Source organism: Rhipicephalus microplus, chromosome 3, assembly GCF_043290135.1.
Source record: "Rhipicephalus microplus isolate Deutch F79 chromosome 3, USDA_Rmic, whole genome shotgun sequence".
Lineage (NCBI taxonomy): Eukaryota > Metazoa > Arthropoda > Arachnida > Ixodida > Ixodidae > Rhipicephalus > Rhipicephalus microplus.
This window is the reverse complement of record NC_134702.1, coordinates 249150075-249173227: the sequence shown is the minus strand read 5'-3', so window position 1 is coordinate 249173227 and position 23153 is coordinate 249150075. Positions and strand designations below refer to the sequence as shown.

General features: G+C 49.4%; 1 protein-coding gene across 1 annotated transcript in view; it reads right to left on the bottom strand.

Annotated features, from left to right (window-relative positions):
* The window catches only part of LOC119159841 (uncharacterized), a 250188-nt gene that overhangs the window by 157988 nt on the left and 69047 nt on the right, over positions 1–23153 (bottom strand). The gene's annotated exons all lie outside the window — the stretch shown is intronic.

The following is a 23153-nucleotide window of genomic DNA, read 5'->3' as shown; positions in this document are numbered from 1 at the left end:
CCTCACATCTTCTTCGGCTCAGTCCTGACTCTCTCTTCACAATAGTGGTCCGATATGCACAAAATTATGAAGAATGAGAGCCCGACAAGTGAGAAATATTCATTGTGCGAACATTCTATGATAGATTCTGTGCTGAGTGCGACTTCGCCTCGTGACATGGCCGGCTAGTGATCTCTTCCGTTTCCGACACTGGACCGGATCGTGGAGGCCCACTACGAAAGGCGGAGTCAAACACGCAAGGCCGTCACGCAGGTCATCGCAGTTATCAAACTCCTACGTCATATGGACCACTCCTCAATATGTGAGTTGCGCAACATTAACCGAGTTTTGACTAAACAGTACGAGCTTCCCAGAGGAGTTGATCAGGAGATTGAAAACACAGTCAACATCAATCATTTGGAAGCAGTGATGGAGGAAGCAGAGATTTGTGAACACCAGATCATTCTAGCCAAGGTCAGAGTGGAATAGAAGATCGCGGACCTATTAAGTGCTCGACAAGCTCGCTTGGAGGCTATGTGGCAAAGGATTTGGACAGAAATACAAGCTAACGTGCAATCTTCATCTGTGGCACCGCCATCTAGTCTTTGATTTTTCAGCAGCAATCTTGTTCTACGGAAGCCGCCCCGCCATGGTGGCCTAGTGGCTAAGGTACTCGGCTGCTGACCCACAGGTCGTGGGTTCAAATCCTGGCTGCGGCGGCTGCATTTCCGTTGGAGGCGGAAATGTCGTAGGCCCGTGGGCTCAGATTTGGGTGCACGTTAAAGAACCCCAGGAGGTCAAAATTTCCGGAGCACTCCACTACGGCGTCTCTCATAATCATGTGGTAGTGTTGGGACGTTAAACCCCACAAATCAATCATCAATCTACAGAAGCCAGATGACTCAGACTCACGACGTGCCGAACGTGCTGGAAGCTGGAAAGTCGCCAATTTCACCACCATAACAAGTATCCAAGCACGTACAGAACAACCGCTACTTGCAAAGAACAGACGCACTTCTTTATAACTTGCATCAGCGTACACTATCAATAAAGCAAATGACACGACAGTTACAGCAACTCAAGCGCAAATGCTGGAAGAGACTTGTACGAAGGAAAAGCAGCAGGCATCCGGAAATCAAAAAGAGGACACGCTAGAGCCTGAGGATGATTGCACAATAGCTTGAGGATAATGGCAGTCCTCACGTCTGTGTAAGCAAATACCTGTTGAAAAGAATTCAAGGCCCCTTCGCCAAGAAAAAAAAATTGAATGACATGGCATATATTTTCGAAGATTCGAAATGTCAAGACAACGTCAACACCCTGAAGAAGACAATCCAGACCAATTCAAAGTGAAAGGGCTGGGCTACCAAGGCAAGGGCAGCCAAGAGAAAGAAATCAAGAAAAGTTCTGAGGAACAGCTACACCATAAACTTGCAGAAGTGTCTGCATACTGGACGTTTCTGTCTAAGGAAACCAATCCTAGAAAGCAGTTTACCGAAAATGTTGCGTTCACTGGCAAGAGCGTGGAACAAGCGCCGTAAACATTACTGCAAGGGTAGCGCAAAAAGAAATCCGGATGAGTCTATACAAGGACTGACATGGAAGTCGTATTGATTAACAAAGTGTGCTCGGAACCAATGGGCGATTCTGGTGTCTCTGTCATAATTCACCACTGTTGTGGCATGCAGGATGTTGAAAATCATGTAGAGGATGAGTTGTGAGATCAATATTAGGATCAGACTGGCATTCAGAATAAAGAAGAGGTGGATGGGTGGGCTTCACCATGGGCACGGTGATTCGTCCTTTTCTCTACATTTTGGTGCCGAAATCCGAGATCGAGCCAGGACATTTAGGGCCAAGAACGCCACAGCGGATTTGTTTTGCTTTCCTGCCAGAGGGGCACGGAATAGTCAGGCGTTTTCTCAGCCTTTAGTCGTGTCCCTAAAGGAAATAGCACCAATTTTAGATTAAATAAATCAATCAGTCAATACTGCAGAGTAAATTGCGTTTGTTTGTTCACCCAGGTACTGATTACGTTGCAGACTATCGGCCCCACATAATGGCCTAGGGCAGGAAGTGGCATAAATAATTATCACAAATTCCAAAAAATAGAAAGAAAGGAAAAATCTCAGCATAACCACTGAAAGAATGATGTTGGGGCGAAGCAACACCACTTGTTTCATTTTCGCGGAGCAAGCAGTAATATAAAAGAAGAATCTGGACTGCGGTCATTAGTGACAATGACGCGGGCAAGCAGAAGTGGGAATGTGGCCCTTTCGGATTGAAGTCCTGAAGTTGTTCTTCAGTCCGCCCGTGCTTTCGTCCGTCTATACGTCCATCATTTCATCTGCCCATTCGTTCATCTGTCTGTCTGTCTGTCTGTCTGTCTGTCTGTCTGTCTGTCTGTCTGTCTGTCTGTCTGTCTGTCTGTCTGTCTGTCTGTCCGTACGTAGCGTGTTCATGCGGCCATCTCTTCAATTTACCTCAATCCGTCCATCCGTGTGCCCGACCCTCTTTCTCTCTGTGCGCCCGTCCGTTCGTCTATCTAGTAAACAATCTAAGCACACCCATCTCACATCTTTTTATCATGTATTCATCGTATACAAGTGCCGCCATCTAGCGGACATTCTAAGGACCCCGCGCTCGAGTATATGCCACCATAAAATGCAGAAGCCACACGATGAGGAGCTTCGCCCCTAAAAAATAAATTCACAACATAATATACTGTGAAACAGTGACTATGGCAAATATGCAAAAAGAGACAATCAAACAGTATATGTGGGAGTAAGTGCTCACAAAGCCCAAACCACCCACATTACAAATACCCACACAGCTCCAACCACAAACAAGCACTGAACTTGTACTCCCATAGCACAAAAATCACAGCATATACACGGAGTGAATGATGATGAGTGGGGCGAAGCGTGTGTCAGTCCGTCCGGCATCCGTCAGTCCATGCGTGGATCCCTGCATGTGTGCGTCTGTTCGTGCGTCTGTCCTCCGTCTGTCTGTTTATCCGTCCATCTGTCTGTCTGTTCTTCCATCCATCCACCTGTGCGTCTGTCTGTCCGGCCGTCCGTATGTCCTTGCGTGCGTCGGTGCTCTCGCCCGTCCTTACGTACGTACGTTTATCGGTCAGTCCATCCATTCGTGCGTCTGTCTGCCTGCGTGTCTGTCCATCCGTACGCATGTGTGCTTGCCTGTCAGTCTGCTGTAGGGCCAGTCAGTCATTCCGTCTGTTAGTACGTGCGTTCGTACGTACGTCCGTCCATCCATCTGTCTGTATGCCCATTCGTTCGTTCAGGTCTTTGTGTCTGTGCCTGTCTCTCTGTCTGTACTACTGCCTGTTCATCTTGTGAACACCTCAAGTAACGCCATCTCGTAACTTTTCATGATATCCCTATTGCGAAAAAAATGGCAGATCCCACGTATAGTGGTAATTGAGAAAATGCGGAGCACTGAGAGATTACTTTAAAATTAGCACAACGTTACGAGGTTGAGATAAAAGATGCCGTACATGACTTCCGTGTCATGATTTACATGTGTGGATGTTCCGTTTATATTCTTCATGTATTCATGTCACGTGATACGAAATTTATTATATGTGGAGCTAGTAAAATGACTGCGAGCACGCTATGAGCGAGGCACGTGGTCTTGTTCTTACACGACACGCGTGTCAGGATATTCATGTTTGCACTAGTCATATATTTCAATATCCATTAACGTCACGCAACATCACATTTAGTGTATGTGGAGCTAGTAAAACGGCCGCGAGCGCATCATAAAGAGCCCAGTATACTTCAATGTAGCGCTGATGCGCACGCACGCTGAGCACAGCGACGCTACGTTAGCCAAACGCCAGCTTTCTGTAGTCTGACGCCAGGCACGACCGGTGCGACCAGGGTCCGTCAGCACGGCCCTACGGCAACCCGTGTGCAATGCGACATGATGCATTTCGCGCCAATGCATTACCCACACAACACTGCGTCTCTCTCGTTTCGTGAAGGAGGGACGCCGGACGCGCTGAAACGCGCATGCATCAGAGCAACGCAGCGCGGCGTGCGCCTGCAAGTATGTGGCAGGACCGGTTCCTGGTTCCAGAACGCCGGTTTGTCACGTCGAAATGAACGCCAGCGAGCACGCGCTCTGCGCAACGTCGAAATGTATTGGCGCCTTGACTGTTACTTGTAGTAATGTTCCCACATGACACGCACCTCACGATTATCATGTTTGCAACAGTCACATACCTTCGTAATCCACTGACGTCCCGTAATACCAAATTCGACATGTGTGAAGCTAGCGAAACGGCCGCGAGCGCATCATGAAAGTTGCATGTTGTCACATGACATTGCTTGTCGCGATTATTATGTTCGTATGTGTCATTTACCTATGTCGTTCGTTCTCGTCGCGTAACTTGCTACCAAGTTTACTACATGTGAGGCATGTGGACGTTGGCATGTGAGGCATGTCAGAGCATGTAGACGTTGCTGTAATAGCACCTGCACACGAAAAGGCCGATCATCCAGTCGCTGCATTGTGTTGGCAAGTACTTGTCTTTATGAGGCAAATTGAGGATAGTGGCACAGGATATGTTTGATAATTTCGTTGATGCCGCATACATCGCACGTGGCACAGCCAGTAATTCTGATTAAAATGTTATAAGCTTTCGTTAAAGTAACTCCCAGCCAAAGACGATAGAGAAGCGAAGCTTCACGTCGACGTAGGCAGGGTGGAGGCTGGAGTTGTAGTGAAAGGTCAAGCTCGTGCAGTCTTGTACGTCGTATGCTTAGTGTGTTCCACTCAGTCAGTGTAAGACGGCGGGCCAGTTGACGAATCTGCTTCGCCGCGTCCGCTCTTGAAAGCGGAATTGGAACACTGTTTGCTTCTTTATGTGACGTGCGAGCAGAATGAGCTGCAGAATCACCGCCTATACCACAATGCCCAGGTAACCACTGAAAGACGATGTCATGGCCTTTTTGTATTAAAAGGTGGAGAGGTTTTACGGTTTGGTAGGTAAACTAGTCGTGGCATCCGCTTCGGAGAACTGATAGCAGGCAATGTAATGCTAGTTTTGAGTCAGAAAATAGGGCCTATTTACCTGGTCTTTCTTTAGAATTGATGAGTTCCAGTGCACTGCACCGAGCCTCGAGTTCTGCCATCGTGGACGTTGTCACATGTGAAGTGCTAAAACACCGATTTACTCTTTATGATGGTATAACCACTGTTCCACCTTAACTAGATGGCGTAGTTGAGCCGTCCATTGTAAATGTTCACGTAATCACTGTAGTTTTGTTCCAGTAGGAATAGACTCAGTTTTCTCGGGTCATGTGTCGGTAAGTCCAATTTTCTCCTCATTCCTGGAATCAATAAGTGAACTCACGGCCAGCTCAAGCTCCAAGGAGGAAGCAGTGGCTTTGATGCTGCTGCGTACGTCTATATAAACGATTAACGATGCTTGTAGACAGTAGCACCGTATGTCGTGCGGGGCCTTTCAGCATCTAGGCTCACCAGGTGGTGAGAAAGGGTCCTGGCATAATGCCTGAGGTGCATGCGCGTTGTCTCGGTCATAATAAGCGTCTTTATTGAGTGATCTTGAGCGATGGCAAAAGTTTCAGCCATTGAAGTACTGCGGGGCAATCCAAGGCTAATCTTAAGTGCTAAAGCTTGAATGCTCTGAATTGCACTCAGGTTGGTCTTGCCGGTGTTAGATAATGCAGGTAAGCTGTACCATGAGAATCCAATAAACAGCACTCTGTACAGTTGTAGCATGGATGGTATGGACACTCCTCAATTCTTTCCTGCAAGAATTTGGAACATGTGGCATGTTGCGATCAGCCGCTTCTTCACATACTTCACGTGTGGAGTCCCCGACAGGTTTCTGTCTATTATGACTCCCAAGAACCTGTGGCTTCTGCTGAACGATATGTATTCCTAATTAATCGATATGCTGTGCGCAGACATTGGTTTCCACATGAACGCAACTGCTGCACATTTATCGCAGGACACCTCGAGGCCTAGTTTACAAAGGTAGCATGACGTCGTTGTAGCAGCCTTCTGAAGGCGGGCGCGAAGCTGAGGCCTTGTCACACCTGATGTCCAAGTGCAGGTGTGATCAACGTAGATAGAAAGTTCTACAGTGCTAGGTAGCTGCTCGACTAGTCCAATGAGAGTTAGATTCAAAAGTGTAGGGCTTAGCACTCCTCTCTGAGCAACTCCTCGGATGCTGTAATAATGAAGTGTTGGGCCATTCGCTGTCCTCACGAAAAATTATCTCATCTGTAAGTAGCTGTACATACACATATATATCTTGCCATCAAGACCTACTGTTTTCAAAGCACTAAGGATGGCTTCATGGGTGACATTGTCGTAAGCCCCCTTAACGTCTAGATAAAGGGCGGCGCACAGTCTCTTACAGGCTTTCTGGAGTTGAACATAAGTCGCAAGATCAACAACGTCATCGAATAACGAATGGCCGTGCCTGGATCCGGTCATGGATACTGGATAGATTTCGTAGTGCTATAAATACCACTCCATTTGTGTTTGAATCATTCGTTCTATTGTTTTTTCCACACAGCTGGCAAGTGCGATAGGACGGTATGAGGCCATATCTAACGGAGATTTACTAGCCTTTAGAAGTGGAATGAGGCGACTTGACTTCCATGCTTGGGGAACCATACCGGTGTGCTAAGTACAGGCGCAAGAGTGCCTTCTGAGCTTCGTCTCCAAGATTACAAAAGGCACGATAGGTAATGCCGTCAGGTCCGGGTGCTGAAAAACGTCTGCACAGTGCCAGTGCCGCCTCTAGCATATCCAAAGAAAACTGACATTTCATACAGGGATGGTGGTGGGTTGTCGAATGTTTTCATTGTTGATACTGTGAAATCAGAATCACCGGCAACTGTTCTACAACAGAATTCCACGACGTCAATCTCTCTGCATTGTAGGTGAAGTGCCAGAGATTTAAAGGGCGTCGCAGACCCAAAATTGTGCTAAGAACCGGGAAGTTCGTCATATCAGTGATAGGGGCTTTCGCGGATCCAACGACTCGCCGAAGGATGTTCAACGTCGCCAAGCCAGCTTATTCATGTGCCACTGCGTTTTCTTTTGAAAGCATCTAGCCAGTCTGAAATCATCTATGCACTTTGTCCGTCGGTACCTTTGTTCTGCACGACGGCGTATTCTACGAATTTCTCAAGCTCGATGTCGAAATCGGTGCGCTTGGGAGTAGTCAAAAGGAAATGCGTGGTATTCTGCAGGACATCCTTTATCGAGTCCTCTATGTTATATGTTTAACCATCGGTACAGCAGTCTTACAATAACATTTTGAATTTCAGCCAATCGTTGTATTTGAGGTCTCTTGAGGACTTGGAGCTGGTGAAACCTTCTATCCGCAGGTAAGTTGGTTTAAATCGCTGCCCCGCGTTTCCAGATCAGAAAACCAGTGCAATTTTCTGGTAAGTGAGCGAGAAACCAATTTAAGTTCCAGGCAGCTGCTATAGGCTGATGCGCGTAAATATGTAGAGCTTCCGTCATTACAAACGCAGAGTTCATACTCCGAGGCTAAGGAAACCAATTTTCTTTCTCTAGAGTTGACCCTGGATTTTCACCATAGGAAATGGTTGGCATTAAAGTTGCCACTGATCACCCATGTGCTTGGAGTCGATGTCAAAATAACGCATAAGCGCTCCCAGTCAAGGCGGCTTGATGGAGATAAGTAAGCGCCGATAATCGTGAAAGCAACCTTGTCCTTGACAGTAAGGCGCACATGTTGATTCTGTTCATCAGGCAAGCCTCTGTGGTGAACGGAAGTGAGGTCATGGCGCATAAATACAATAACCTTGCAGCCGTCTCTGTGTGTGGAGGACATAAAGCACTCATATCCTGACAGTTTGATTGAAGCAGACAGGTTGGTTACACAAATCACAATAACGGGGAAGCGGTTCACAAATACTAACTATCTGAAGTCAGACATGCATGACTTAAGTCCCCTGGCGTTCCACTGAAAGACAGAAGCATTCTTAACGTCCACTCAAAACAAAGGTGCTTGCTGGACATGGTTTTACCCTAGAGCTTCAAGCACCGGACTCAGGGTGTCCAGCACTGCAGTGCGTTAGGCGCAGACGAAGTCTTCATATTACTCAGTAGGACACGCATGGTACTCATCAGCGATCGCAGCAAGCTTATTATCCCTTGATCTTCATTCATTCCATCATTGGTTTGAGGGGTCGTCGAGGGCGACGAGATTTGATGCAACTCCGAAGTAGGTTGACTGTGTAATAATGAGGGACACTGTTAGGAAGGTGCGACTGCTGTCCCTTTCGTTTGTTTGGCAGTATGCGTCTTCAGTGAGCTCGGTGTTTGTGGGTCAGCCACTTTGACAGAGGATGGCATTTCTCTATCGGTGGAGCAGTCTTTTCATGATGGTCTTCGCCCACGACGCCATTGTCAGCGTGGTGTAGCGGCAGCTTCCCTGTGCGTTGATTTGTCCGGCACCAAACGCCTGAGTACAGCGTGCTCGTTTCGCACCAGCGGGCAATCTTTGGATGAGGCTTCACGAGCGCCGTTGCAGTTTGGATATCGTAACATGGTGGCACCGCAGGCGTCTTTTGAGGGAGCTTCAGCGCACTGCGGACACACAACTTTGTTCCAACAGACACGTTTTACGTGTCCCATCTTGAAACACTTGTAGCATTGCAGAGGCTTCGGTACGTATGAACGCACTGAACGGCAAACATGGCCAACTTTGACATACGAGGGAAGACTGTCTCTCTTGAACACAAGCCTCAAGCAGCGCGAGTTGCCGAGTCTGGTAATGTGCGGGATGCGAGTGCCTTCTGTCGCTGGCTTTATTATTACTGGCAGGTCAATAGCTAGGGTGGAAAGATCCACATTATAAATGATGCCTACAGTGTCATTACAACCTGTAGCGACCAAGGGCCGAACTTTCACGTTGCCGATTTCTGTTTTGTGCCGATTGCTTCACAGCGCACTACGGTGCATAACGACTACAGCAAGGACATTCTTACATTCTTCCGCGCATTGATCCTCACGTCTTTGATCTCATCGGTGTGGTGTCCTCGAGAAGCACAGGAGAACTTGCCTGTTTAGGAGCAGCAAGATAGAGGCAGGGTCTTCGGGCATGAACAACATGATGTGCGGCCACCACTGTAGTGCAGTCTTAACGGTGGAAACACTTGTCGACGATGCCGTCCGCAGCAGTCTTCATTTTGTAGTTCGATTCATGACGACCGTCAAGTCATCAACCCATGACTCGAAGCCATCCGAGTACAAATCGGTTGCCTCGCTGTCCGTGTCGCTTGACGCGTTGCCATGCTTCCTGGACGACGAAGCCCGGCGGGACGGTTGCACGCCAGAAATATTCTCACGTGTGTCCTGAAGCATCAACGCAAAAGAGGGAGCGGCAGCTCCCAGGATTTGCAGGAAAGCAATTGGAAAATACTGAGACACAGGCACAAGCGCTTTATGAGAGAACCATTTTAGGTGCCCGTTAAAGAACACCAAGCGGTAGAAATTCCTCGACATTTTGTCATAATCAGATGGTGGTTTCGGGACTTTAAAACACACATAGCAATTTTTTATGTTGGTCGTTCAGTACTGTGTCCCCAACGACGACTTTTTTGCGGTGACTAGTATTATCAGAACTCATTAAGGAATGAAAGAAGAAAGTTTTTAGTCTCACGTTGTAGAATTGCTCTTATGATTTTTTGATGCCGTTTCCTAGCGTAGCACGCAACGTGATCATATTGTTGCGTACATGCACGAAGAGAAAGAAGCGTATACGGTGAACGCAATTGTCGCCGAGAGCGAAAGAGGAAGAAGAGGATCAGGAGGATCTTTGACCAGTCGGCCGCTTCTGAGCTGCCCCTCGCGACCTAATAAACGGCCCCTTTCAACGTCTACCAGTCTCTCTCAAACGTAACAGAGTGGTGGAGGAGCTGGGTAAGCGCTTCAACTACGGAGCGATCACTGCCACAGCTTCGACGAAGCCGTCGACTTGCCGGTCTCCCACCATCTGCCGTGAGTGACTTCGACATGCCCGGAGAAGCAGGCGTTTCCAGGACGGCACCATCTGGCCCGCTTCCATACTACCGAGTTCCACCGCCCTTCGGAGGAAAAGCCGAAGAAGATGTCGACGCCTGGCTCACCAAGTACAAACGTGTGGGCAAGTCCAACGGTTGGGATGCAGCCGCTATGCTAGCCAACGTAGTGTTCTCGCTGACCGACACCGCACTGGTATGGTACGAGAACCACGAGGACGCACTCACGACGTGGGATCTTTTTGTTGAAGAGCTCAGGGCGTGTTTCGGCGACTCGGTTGCTAGAAAGAAGCGGGCTGAGCAAACACTGTCGCAACGGGCACAGCTACCAGGTGATACATGCACCACTTACATAGAAGAAGTGTTAAGGCTGTGCAAGGTGGTCTGTGCTACCATGTCGGAAGAGGACAAAGTTGGGCATCTGCTCAAGGGGATTGCTGAGGACGTGTATAATTTTCTGATTGGAAAAGAAAGCCTCAGTTCTGTGTCCGACGTCATTCAGCATTGCCGAACGTTTGAAACGCTCAAGATGCGTCGAATTGCGCCCAAGTTTGGTCGGCTGGCTAACGTTACAACTGTTGCCAGTGTGGACACGAATCCTGGCCTCGACCTTTTCTCTACCATTCGACAGATTGTTCGTGAGGAACTGTCCCACCGAGAAATGTCGTGTTCGACAGCTGACCATCGCGAGTTGTGTCTGCCACGTGAGGCTATGGATGTGCCTCCTTTGACCCAATGGCAACCGACGATGAGCGCGGCAACTGTGGAGTACAGCCCAGCCCCACAGTCAAGAATGACAACCAGATTTCCCGCGTCGCGGTATGACCGACGCTCTCAGCGCATGCCTCCTCGACACCCGACGTCTCGGTACGACGCACCCAACCAGTACATCCGTCACACAAGAGCAAATGATGACGCTCGATTCATCGACGAGCGACCAACGTTTCGACCTCGGCCGGTGTGCTATTCCTGTGGTGTGCCAGGCCACATATCGCGGTTTTGCAACCGTCGGGTGACTCCTCGGTATCACCAATCATCCGACTTTTCACGACCCTTCGAACAGTCTCACGGTGCCCGGCGGCCGGCCCACATAGAACCTGATGACAACTTTTGGCCCAGCAGCTTCCGCAACCACTCCCCGGCATCTGACAGGAGTTTAACGCCCCCACCGCGACCTCATGCTCATCGTTCTCCTTCACCGCTGCGTCGCAAACCGCCCTCTTCACCACCGGAAAACTAGCCAGCGCGGCCAATGGGGGTGAGGTCGCTGGAAACGTGCTACTGAGAGAAATACCTCCTGTGTGTATGTTTAAAAACAAAGTGCGTGTTTTGGTGGATCATGTGCCTGTGATGGCCTTGGTGTACACAGGTGCAACGATTTCCGTGATGAGTGGTTCCTTTAAAGACGTGTTAGGGCGGAAAGTTGTTTTTACCTGGAATGAAACTTCGACGTTCTGTGGTGTGAGTGGAGAGCCATTGCGCCCTATGGGTGTGTGTAGTGCTGAGGTATTTTTAGGAGGCCTTATGATAACGACAGAGTTTGCGATTATTCCTCGGTCGACACATGATGTCATTCTCGGCATGGACTTCTTGCGAGAATGTGGTGCCACTGTAGACTGTCGCACGGGCAAAGTGTTTGTGAGTGGCCAGATGCCTTCAGAACTTCTGGAAACTCCAGCGAATGACCCAACTATGCTGTGTGTCTGTGGCGATACGTTCATACCTGCGTTGTCTACCGTACGTGATCCTGTTGTTTGTCGCGGCGCTGATTCTGACAGCTTCGATGCGAGCGTACAACCAATGCACATAAACTGCGTGAAGAAGAATGTGTTGGTTCCCCATTGTTTGGTGTCGATTGATGGCGGAAGAACTGGCCTATGGACTGTAAACTGTTCCTCTGAGCCCGTGACCCTACCCAATGGTTTGAAATTAGCTTCGGTCAGCAAAGAACACGCAACCTTATCAGTGATCGAGCTCACAGACGTGCCGGAAGAACGTGACGGAACTGGTTGTCACAATTTGGACGGGGCGCTTATGGCAACGATAAATAAGTCGCTTAGCTCAAGCGAGCGCCGAACTTTAATGAATGTGCTGTTGAAGCACGTTTCGGTATTTGACTTTGCGCAGAAGGGCAAAGTAATCCCTATCCCCCTGTCTCGAACACGCCATACCATCAACACTGGCGCGGCAAGTCCGATTCGCCAAAAACCATATCGTGTTTCCCCGTCAGAAAGACAAATTATCAGCGACCAAGTGCAGGAAATGATGCAAAAGGGAGTGGTACAAGAGTCAGCCAGTCCATGGGCAGCACCGGTAATCCTTGTTAAGAAGAAAGATGGATCTTGGAGATTTTGCGTCGACTATCGCCGACTGAATGCCGTGACTAAAAAAGACGTATACCCGCTGCCCCGTATAGAGGACGCAATAGACTGCTTACATTCGGCCTCTTATTTTTCCTCCGTAGACTTACGATCCGGTTATTGGCAAATTCCGATGCACCCAGACGACAAGGAAAAGACTGCCTTTGTAACCCCTGATGGGCTCTTTGAATTCAACGTGATGCCATTGGGACTGTGCAATGCACCGGCAACCTTCGAGAGGTTTATGGACACCATTCTGCGTGGCTTGAAGTGGAACATTTGCATGTGCTACCTCGACGACGTCGTCATCTTCGGCCGCACGTTCAGTGAACACAACTCTCGTCTGGATACTGTTTTGAACTGCATCCGAAACGCTGGCCTAATTTTAAACTCGAAGAAATGCCACTTCGGAGACCGCCAGACGCTTGTGCTCGGGCATCTCGTTGACAAGGATGGCATCCGCCCTGACCCCCAGAAGACAGCAGCAGTTGAGGCGTTCAATGCGCCGCGTTCCGTCAAGGAGCTTCGTAGTTTCCTGGGGCTTTGTTCATACTTCCGCCGCTTTATTGCGAAGTTTGCCGACGTGGCGTAGCCTCTCACATGCCTCTTACGAAATGACAATTCATTTGAGTGGACTCCGGAGTGCGATTCTTCATTCCGTCAATTGAAGTTTTTGCTGACGTCACGACCCGTCCTTCAGCACTTCAGCCCTTCTGCTCCGACAGAGCTTCATACGGATGCTAGCGGCATAGGTATTGGAGCCATCCCAGTACAACGTTACGGCGACCGCGAACACGTCATCGCATACGCAAGTCGCTCCCTAAGCAGGCCGGAACAAAACTACACTGTTACGGAACAAGAATGCCTGGCGGTATTATTTGCAATTCAGCGGTTTAGGTCTTACCTTTACGGACGCCCATTCACAGTCGTAACCGACCACCACTCGTTGTGTTGGCTTGTCAACCTTCGTGACCCTTGTGGCCGCCTTGCGCGCTGGGCACTCCGGCTACAAGAATACAGTTTTACCGTCGCTTACAAGAGTGGTCGTCGACATGCTGACGCGGACTGTCTTTCACGTATGCCACTTAGCACAACAGACTGTGAATCCGATGACCTTGACCAGCTTGTAGCGTCTGTGTCGCCTACGTTCCCGGACTATCGCAGTTTCAGAGCAGAACAGCGGAAGGATGCTAAACTGGCACCACTATTCGCCGCTGCATCCACTTCCACTAGTGCCCGCCGTTTCTGTATGCGTGATGGACTGTTGTTCAAAAGTAACCTCTCCAGCAGTGGCGCGCGTTTCCTTCTAGTGGTCCCGGAGAGCCTGCGAACAGTTATTATGAGTGCCATGCACGACGACCCTACATCTGGACATTTAGGTTTGGCGCGGACGCTTCACCGGACTAAAGAGCGCTTTTATTGGCCTGGTATGCAGAAGTCTGTTGAGAGCTATGTGGCAAGCTGCATGCAATGTCAGCGTCACAAACGTCCATCAACTGGTCCAGCTGGTCTTCTACAGCCGATGCCTACTCCAGGCGCACCTTTTGAACAAGTGGGCATTGATTTTCTGGGCCCCTTCCCAAATTCGGCTAAGGGTAACCGATGGATAATTGTTTGCGTCGACTACCACACACGCTACTGCGAGACGGCGGCCGTCCCCTCCGCAACTGCCAGTGAAGTCTCGTCGTTTTTGTTACAGTACGTCATCCTCCGACATGGTCCACCTCGCCTGATTATCAGTGATCGTGGACGACAATTCACAGCGGATGTCGTGGAGGAGCTACTCCGTTTATGTGAATCCCGCCTGCGTCACTCGAAACCATACCACCCCTAAACTAATGGGCTGACGGAGCGTACCAACCGCACCATTATCAACATGTTGTCTATGTATGTCTCCTGCGACCACAAGAACTGGGATGACGTACTACCTTTCATTACTTACGCGTTCAACACCACGAAGCATGAGATTACAGGCTATAGCCCTTTCTTTTTGCTTTATGCACGTTCGCCCCGGTACACAATCGACACAATATTGCCTTTCTGTGACCACGACAACGTCACTGTCGCCGAGACTCTCTGCCTCGCCGAAGAGGCGCGTCGCATAGCTCTACTGCGCACATTGGCATCGCAAGACAAGGCGAAGGCACGCTATGACATTCACCATCGACCAGTGATTTATCGCCGTGGTGATCTGGTGTGGTTGTGGACTCCGATGCGCAAGCGCGGGTTATGCCAAAAGTTTTTGGCCACTTACGATGGACCTTTTGTGATTGTCGACAGACTTACAGACGTCAACTATGTAATAGCTCGTCTCACGGCGAGTGGTCGACGAGCTGCCAAAACTCAAGTGGTTCATGTTGCCCGCCTGAAACTGTACACGCCACGACAACTCGACTGACTCGTCCGGCGGCCTTCGTCTGCGCGGAGAGGAATGTTGCGTACATGCACGAAGAGAAAGAAGCGTATACGGTGAACGCACTTGTCGCCGAGAGCGAAAGAGGAAGAAGAGGATCAGGAGGATCTTTGACCAGTCGGCCGCTTCTGAGCTGCCCCTCGCGACCTAATAAACGGCCCCTTTCAACGTCTACCAGTCTCTCTCAAACGTAACAATATTTTATGCGTTAGCACTTGTTAGACCGTACAATGCAGGCTCCGAGAGCGTTGATGGTGGTCACCCAGTTAAGGGTGTCGTCATCTTCTCGTTGCTGGGCGCGAGAGCCCAAGCTGCGTTGCAACTCATCGTCATTACACTTGGTCATGACTGCAAGCAGGCATAGCTGCCAAACAGACCCCCACGGCACTGGGAGTGCCGTGGGGGACGGCGGTCATCTGTACGCCTCGAGTAGTCCTGTTGAACTGTCCTGTACTCAGGTGGACGACCCTGCTATATCGAGGTGGCCGTTGCAGGTCTCTCCATGCTGCGAAATAACGTAGTCACCTGCAGAATATAAACCCAGTAGGCAATACTGGCTCATGTGGAGAGATCCCATTGCTTGCAGACCATCGTGACGACCACCCCTTCACAGTTTGGACGACATTGCAGTGAATCGAAAACGAAGTACGGCGACTTGCGCACACTGAGCGGGGACGTACGTGGTGTTCAGCCGAGTGAAGATACGACAAGCTATATCAATAGATACCAGTGACACGTGCAATCAAGCCAACTTGGCCAGTTGCCTCGTCATTAGGAGCAACCGTGAACTGCACCGGCATGACTTCGACGATAGTCTCCTCAGGGAGACTAGGCACTTGAATTGTTTAGGCAGACGGCACTCGGCAAGTGACGAACGTCCAAGTGTTCCGCCGTTGGCTGCGAAGGTGGCTGCGGAAGATGTTGTTCCTGACTTTCGAACAAACCGGACGTTGTGACTTGTGCTGCGTCTCCAGCTGGTTGTGAGGGCACTGACGTCATCACGCAGCAGGTCGACAAATCCAAACACTTTGGGGCTGACCAGCTTGAAGTCTGGCTAGCCGGCTGCTGTGGTTCATAGACGGTCCTAAGCGGGGTTAAGGGTGCCATAACCGGCAGTACAAGAAACCGGCATGCAAGGGACGCTCATCGGCGTACCTGCCATACGCTGCCCGCGTTCCTGTGGAACGCGGGCAATTTCTTGGCGTGCTGCGAGGAACGCGCATCGGCAGGCCTGCTGTACGCAGTCGGCGTCTAGCGCGTGCACGGACGGCTATAAAAGGAGCGTGTCGGGAGTGCGCTGGCTCTCTCTCTGGACTTCGCTGGCCCGCTCGTCTCGAGTGCGCTCTGGGCCCTTGTGATGGAAAGGTGCGTCTGTACGCTCTAGTTGCAATGTACTTCTCTTGCAAATATGTAAATTAAACGTATCTTCTACTTGTTCGTGAGACGCGTAGCAAGAGTCGTCCTTTGCCGGATCCTGGGTGGCAGCCTCAACCCCTCCCCGGGCATATCACTGGTTGGCAGCGGCAGGATCGGTTCGTGTTCTTTCCTGGTACCGATGCTGGTCAGTGCTCACTTTCCGTAGAGATTCTGCCAGGTGTTTTGGATAGATGGTGATGTTTATCCAAAAGGGTAGATTAGTCGCTGCTTTGTGAAGGATTGGGTTTATTTGAGGTACCTTCACGGCCGTTTGAGCAACGGAAGTCTGCACGGGGTGACTATGGACTTGAACGAATTGTGGAAACCGGATTTAGTGCTGTTGTGCCAGGAGCTGAGGATTGAGGTGGCGACTATACATAGAAAGCCACGTTTAATACAGGCGGTTAAGGATTCTGGCGCGGATGCGGAGGAGCTCGCCGAGTGCTGGGAGCTAATTCAGGAGAGGATGCAAAGGGCACAAGAAGTCGAAGAGCGAGAGCGACTTATGTTTGAAAAAGAAACCGTCAGGCGCAAAGAAGAAGCGGAAAGCCAAGAAAGGAAGCTTGACTGCTTGCGGTTTCAGCTTAAGATTGCAGAGGCAAAAGGCGCAAGTGATCTGGGAACAGAAAATGCAGAGATTCAGGCAGGCGCACGAGTGAGCATGAGGGACCTCTTGCAGCCTTACAAAGTGAGCGAGGACATAGCGTTGTTCCTTCTAAATTTCGAAAGAACTTTTGTGAGGATGGGGTTTGATCGTGCCACGTGGCCTCAAGAGCTACTAATGGTATTGCCCTGCGAAGCAGCGGACACGCTTGCGCGTTTGCCAGCAACAGACGCGGATGGCTATAACGAAGGGAAGGCTGCCCTCCTAAAGAAATTCTGGCTTTCAGCAGAAGCGTTTCGCCGCCGGTTTAGGGACGCACAAAAGAAAACGGGCGAGACATTTCAGGAATTCGCATTCAACATGAAGGGCGATTTGTTGGAGTGGCTGAAGGGAGAAGGTGTCTACGAGGATCGGAATAAGCTGGTGGACGTGATCTGCCTTGAGCAATTTTACGGGTGCTTGGATGAGGAAATGCGCCTGTGAATTCAAGATAGACCTGGGGAGAGAAACATGGAACGCCCGGCTGAACTAGCTGATGAGTACACCGTCAATCGCCAGTCAGAAAAAGCACGCGTTCGTCCATTCAGCAAACAGCCGCTCAAAGATTGCTCTTTGCGTAAGGGCACCAGCTCTGCATTGAATGCGCCCGAGACCGAAGCAAAGGAAAACTCGGGGAAGGAAAAGAGTTTTGAGGTGAAAAGCCACTTTTGTGTTTCCGGTGCCAAGAGCCAGGACACCTAGCGGCTGGCTGTCAGAAACCGAAGGTAGTGTTTTCTTTTACGGGCAGTGGCGACGAAAATATGCAGCTTTTGAGACCGTACCTTCAAGACTTAGTCGCAAACGGAAAAGAATGTAAGGTCCTTCGTGACTCGGCAGCTACAATGGACATTGTCTATCCTGAATACGTTAAAGCTAAACACTTCACGGATGAGTGTGCGTGCCTCGTATGGGCAATACAGAAACGGCGATGCTATCTGACTGGATCTCATTTTGTGGTCCAGACAGATCATTGTCCTTTAACAAGGCTGCATAGTATGTCGTCGAAAAATGGAAGGCTTTTGCGTTGGAGTTTGGCATTGCAGGAGCATAGCTTTGAGCTCAAGTACCGCAAAGGCAGAGAATGGTAACGTCGATGGCCTTAGCCGAGGTTTTCCGTAGCTGAATAGCTAAGGGAAACGCGGAACTGTACAATTCTGTTGAGTCCTTTGTCAGACGCAATTGCTACTATTTAGCCTTGTGCGTGTGTGCGCGCGTTTTTATTTCTTTGTTCGAGTTCACTTGGTCACCACCATAGTGTAGTCTTATGTTGTGCAATAAATTACGAGCCTAGCAGCAAGTTACAACTGGTGATTCTCGGGAGAGCAGAGTGTTCTCAGTGTGGGTGTCTGGTTTGAGAGCGTCTTCCCCGCTAAAGGCAGGCAGAAGATTGCTATGCCTACCGGTCCAACAGCATGGCATGGAGGACACGACGAACCAGCTATTGCGGACTGTGGCCCTTCGGTAGGGCTTCCTGCTTCCTTCGGCCAGTGGACGACCAGGCAGCGGTGACGGGGCCTTTGCAGCTGTGGACAGTCTCATGCTGTTATTAAGCGTGTGATGTGCTGGGCCTCTTTACGATGTCGAGGTGCGCCTACCGTAAGACCTGCTATGTGGTGAGTGTCTCTGTGTTGTGGTGCACAGTGTTGCGCCTACGGAGACTGACTACGGCCATTTCAGGGAGCAGCGCCACTGCAGCCCTTACGTGACCTCTTCGGACGGCGGACGAGCTGTCATAACCGGCATGCAAGAGACGCTCATCGGCGTACCTGCCATACGCTGTCCGCGTTCCACAGGAACGCGGGAAATCTCTTGGCGCGCTACGAGGAACGCGCATCGGCAGGCCTGCTGTACGCAGTCGGCGTCTAGCGCGTGCACGGACGGCTATAAAAGGAGCGTGTCGGGAGTGCGCTGGCTCTCTCTCTGGATTTCGCTGGCCCACTCGTCTCGAGTGTGTTCTGGGCCCTTGTGATGGAAAGGCGCGTCTGTACGCTCTCGTTGCAATGTACTTCTCTTGCAAATATGTAAATTAAACGCATCTTCTACTTTTTCGTGAGACGCGTCGCAAGAGTCGGCCTACGCCGGATCCTGGGTGGCAGCCTCAACCCCTCCCCGGGCATATCAAGGGTAATTGGGTGCCACATGTAGACGCCGAGTTGGACGTCTGCATGGTGTAATACACGGCAAGCTTGTGCCGACGAGTGCCGCAGGGCACTATGGGAAGCTATATGTGGATTGGGCATAGGGCACAGCTGTACCAGAGAGGCTTGGCGCCTCGTGGTGTTGAACTACGAGGGAGGGAAAGTTGGTACAGGGTACAGCTGCTCGTCGTTGCGCTTCTATAGAGCGTCGTCCTCATTAGTGGCAAGGTTAAAATGAGCGGTAGCAGTGAGGTCGCATTCAATCCGTTAAGCGGAGCGATCAGCTCGGCGCTCCAGTCTGCACAGGACTGCTGCCGCATGCCTTCATACTGGTACCACGCCGCAGCAGCATTCTGAGGGTGAACTATTGCGATGCCCCACTTCTTTTTTTTTCAGACCATATATTTCGGGCTCCGAGAGAGACCCAGTTGTTGACGTCGTCCTGGAAGCCGCAAAAGTGTGGGAGATTGAAGGCAGCGAGGGATGCTGGTACAGCTGACGAAACTCTGGAGCATGTCGACGCGAGCCAGCCGAATCGGTGGAAAGCTCTGTGAGGGTACGCCGGAACATTCTGTGGCCTTCCGGAGATGTCTTATGATGATCTTGGGAGGCTGCTGTGGCCAACGCCTCATCGATAACGTGCAGTCCTGGCAAAGCTTCCGGGAACAGCACCAAAATTGACGCTATTAATGCGCTGACCCAACGCCACCTAGACTAGAAAATGCCTTGCCATTCCCTCCGCTCAACAGGCTGACTTCAACCAGTGAGATTGGTGGCGGATTGAGAGGACGTTATGAAAGGTCGAGAGAGCCAACTAAAACGACGAGAGAGCGACTTGGCTTGTCCCGGCACACAGCAGCAATCTAATGTGTGGCTTTTCACATGCTGTGGTATTTTTTTTTTCATGCAAGTTGGGAGAAACTTGTTCCGGTCATCTCTCTCTTCGCTCAACAGGTTTTTTCTTGCCACTTCACTTCCATTCTATCGTTGTGCCTGATATATTTTACAACAGGCACTGCATTTCAGCTTTTAAAACGTCGGAGTTCTGTTTTAGCGGAAAGTGTGATGTTCTCGGGCAACATAGTGCTAAAACTACGTTGTCGTTTTGGTATAAGTCGCAAGCAAACGAGTTGTCATTATCACGCTACCCAGTATTGCTGTCAGGGTATGTATTTATAACCCAAGGGCTATGCATGGCAGCTGTTGCGTGCCACGTTATATTTCTAATTATGCCAAAGGACTCACCATTCGCATCTATATGTTCCCCGCCAACACCACTGAAAGAGCACCGTGGACGTGTGCCGTGCCACGTAAGGACTTAACGCCATCAAAGTTCACAGTGAAAGTAAGTCTGCCTTTTCTTACCAAACCATTTGTTCTGATAGTTTAATTTGCTATCGCAAGATAAGGCGACTGCCAGGATTTCAGCTATCAATTGTAGCAGTATTTCTGTTTGCAGGTCTGCAAAAAGCACGTCCACCCAAGTCAATTCGCCATCTTGACGTACCACACGGACGTGCTTACTGGCTAGGTGAATAAATTTCCGCCTAAATTTAGGCGTGTGACGCCCGGAACTGTTCCAAGCATCTTTTCTGGCTGCGCTGTGGATCTTTCTCAACACAAAAGTGTGGCTCGCGAAGGCCGAGAAAAAAATGGCCCCGTATCTGCAAGTAATCTGCAAATGTCGTCGAAAGACGATAGTTTTGCGTGGGGAGAGAGGGAACAAGGCATTCATTTGATGGTATGCGCAAGAAAATCGAGGAATGGTATTCTTGAGGTGCTGCGTCAAGTGCCTCGAGCGTGCAGTGGAGGCGAACGAGCACACCAAGTCATGTCACACGTGAGACATAAGCGCCATCTGGCAGTTTTTTTTAGAAAACAAAGCGTGTGGCTCCAAGACGGGTGAGCGCAACCATCTCAGAGGTGATAAGGTGTAGAACACAAGGCGACAGGTAGGTGCTACCACCGTCTCGTTTTAGCAAAGCGTTGCAAACACTCTTGTTTCCGTGCAAGCGTTGCATGGTCAGCCCACCGTGATGAGCGGTATGGTCCTCAAAATTACTAATGTATGCCTTTTCTAGTAAAAGGCTAACATAGAGAATATATACATGTTGTTATGGCGCCCCAAACATGCGCAAGAATTGCTTTTTCAATGGACAATTGCACAAGCATGAATTCTCAACCCTGAGCAAAGTGGGTGGGCGCTGCGGATGGGTGCGGCTGTTTCAAGTACCCAGCGCCACTAAGAGTTGACAAACAGACAAATGTACAGACAGACAGACTAAAATTTTAGTGTCGAAGGTCCCCAAGAAAGACTGGTGTCTTTAAAATCGGGCTGGTATGCAGACCTAAGCATGACAAGATGCAAAACAAGAGTTACTCATCACACTCCCAGAGGAAAAGAACAGCAAAGCAATCTCCTCTTTCGAGAAACTCTTCTGTCACACGAACAAGTTTTTGGTGGGAGACTTCTGGAGCAATGTAATTATGAAAAACAGTGTGCGGTGCTTGAACATTGTGCCTCAAGATGCACCGGTAGTGCATTGTGCTGTTGTCGTATGTGCCGATTGCTGCCTTAAAGTGTACTTTCGAGAAACACAGATTAAAAAGGTAGGAACTGTAGTGTTCCCTGTTTAAACTTCGGAGGTTATACAACTAGGTGTTATGCTTAACCGCGTAGAAGAATGTAAAACTCTCCCAAAATTTTGAGGCTAGTGTTGAGGTTCTTTTTCGCCGTATATTGGCGCAATTAGAACTGTCATGATTGCAGTTTCCTTGTGCCTGGCAGGCAGAAGTGTTGAAGGTTTTGAGGCAGCAAGTTGAGATTGTTTTGGCTAATAAACGATGCATCCAGCCGAATTACTTGTGTTCGCCAGTATTAAGTTCACAATATCACCGCACGCTTAAAAGGTCATGAAAGGTACATAAACGCTTAGGCTTCCACATCCAAACACTACTAGGCGTCGTTGCGCCACATACAGCATTGGTCCTTCATTGATGCAACAAGAATTTGTACTTGTCATTTGCAAAAAACCTGGCGTTAGCACTAAAGGACAATGAACGAAGTGTAACGTTTAAGATATACAAGATTTTCTTATACTCCTACTTTCAATATCAAGGTGGTTTCGTGAAAGGTGCAGCCACGAACATCACATTGCTGCAAAGACTGCGTGTTCATGATGCAGAGCCTTTTGTCATCCAACAAAGATGTGCATAGTGTGCCTGTTGCAAAATCAAGGCAAGAGACTTGCACTGCGTTCTCGAATGCCTCATTAAAGAGCTAGAAGATGCTGGGCTTTCGGGTGATCGCAGTTATTTTTGACAATATTTTCATTACCCGCAACGCAATTCCTTTTTTTATGATCCCCAGAAATTTATTATTGTCTATGCACAGCCATCTGATCCTTCCAGACCTTTATTTTTTGTCTTGGAAAGTGTTCACAGTTACAAGTGTCTCCGTAAGAACTGGCATAATCAACGCAGTCCTGGGACTTGCATGTTTTTCACCGACATAACTGAACAGTGATGGACAAATGGTCACAGCATTATTTCGCATTTTGAGGAAGGCGCACGAAGAAGAAAGTAGTGAGATCTTGCGGATGGCACCCATGTTCTCTGTAAAAGCACTACATCCCTCCAACTTGGAGCACCAAAGCAACAAGCTCGTCCTGATTATCTTCAACCTTTCAAGAATTTTTACAACATTAACTAGTTCAAATTTAGCTCAACTTCAACGTGCCAAAGGCACAGCTGAATTCATTCAGATCTTTACGACGTTGTAGAACATTGTAAACATCAAAACACTTCACAAGTGACAGTGCCTTCGCGACAGCTTTCAAGATCTATTGAGAAGACTATCTTCCCCTCAGATTGACTTCCTCAACAGCGTAATTGACTGACTAGATATTAGAAAAGTTTAAAGCATGACAAGACACCTGACTCGTCAAAGGCACAGTAAATTTGACCACACTTCTCACGTCCTTGTAGATGTTACCGGCTACTGCATTGAAGAGCTCGGCTTCTTGTACCTGTTGCTGGGAAAGTTTGAGACCGACTGCCAACGTTATTGCAAAAAAGCATTCTCAGCGTGATAGCAGTACGCTTTTTCGCACTGGTACACGCTGGAGAAACTGCTATCCCGTGGTA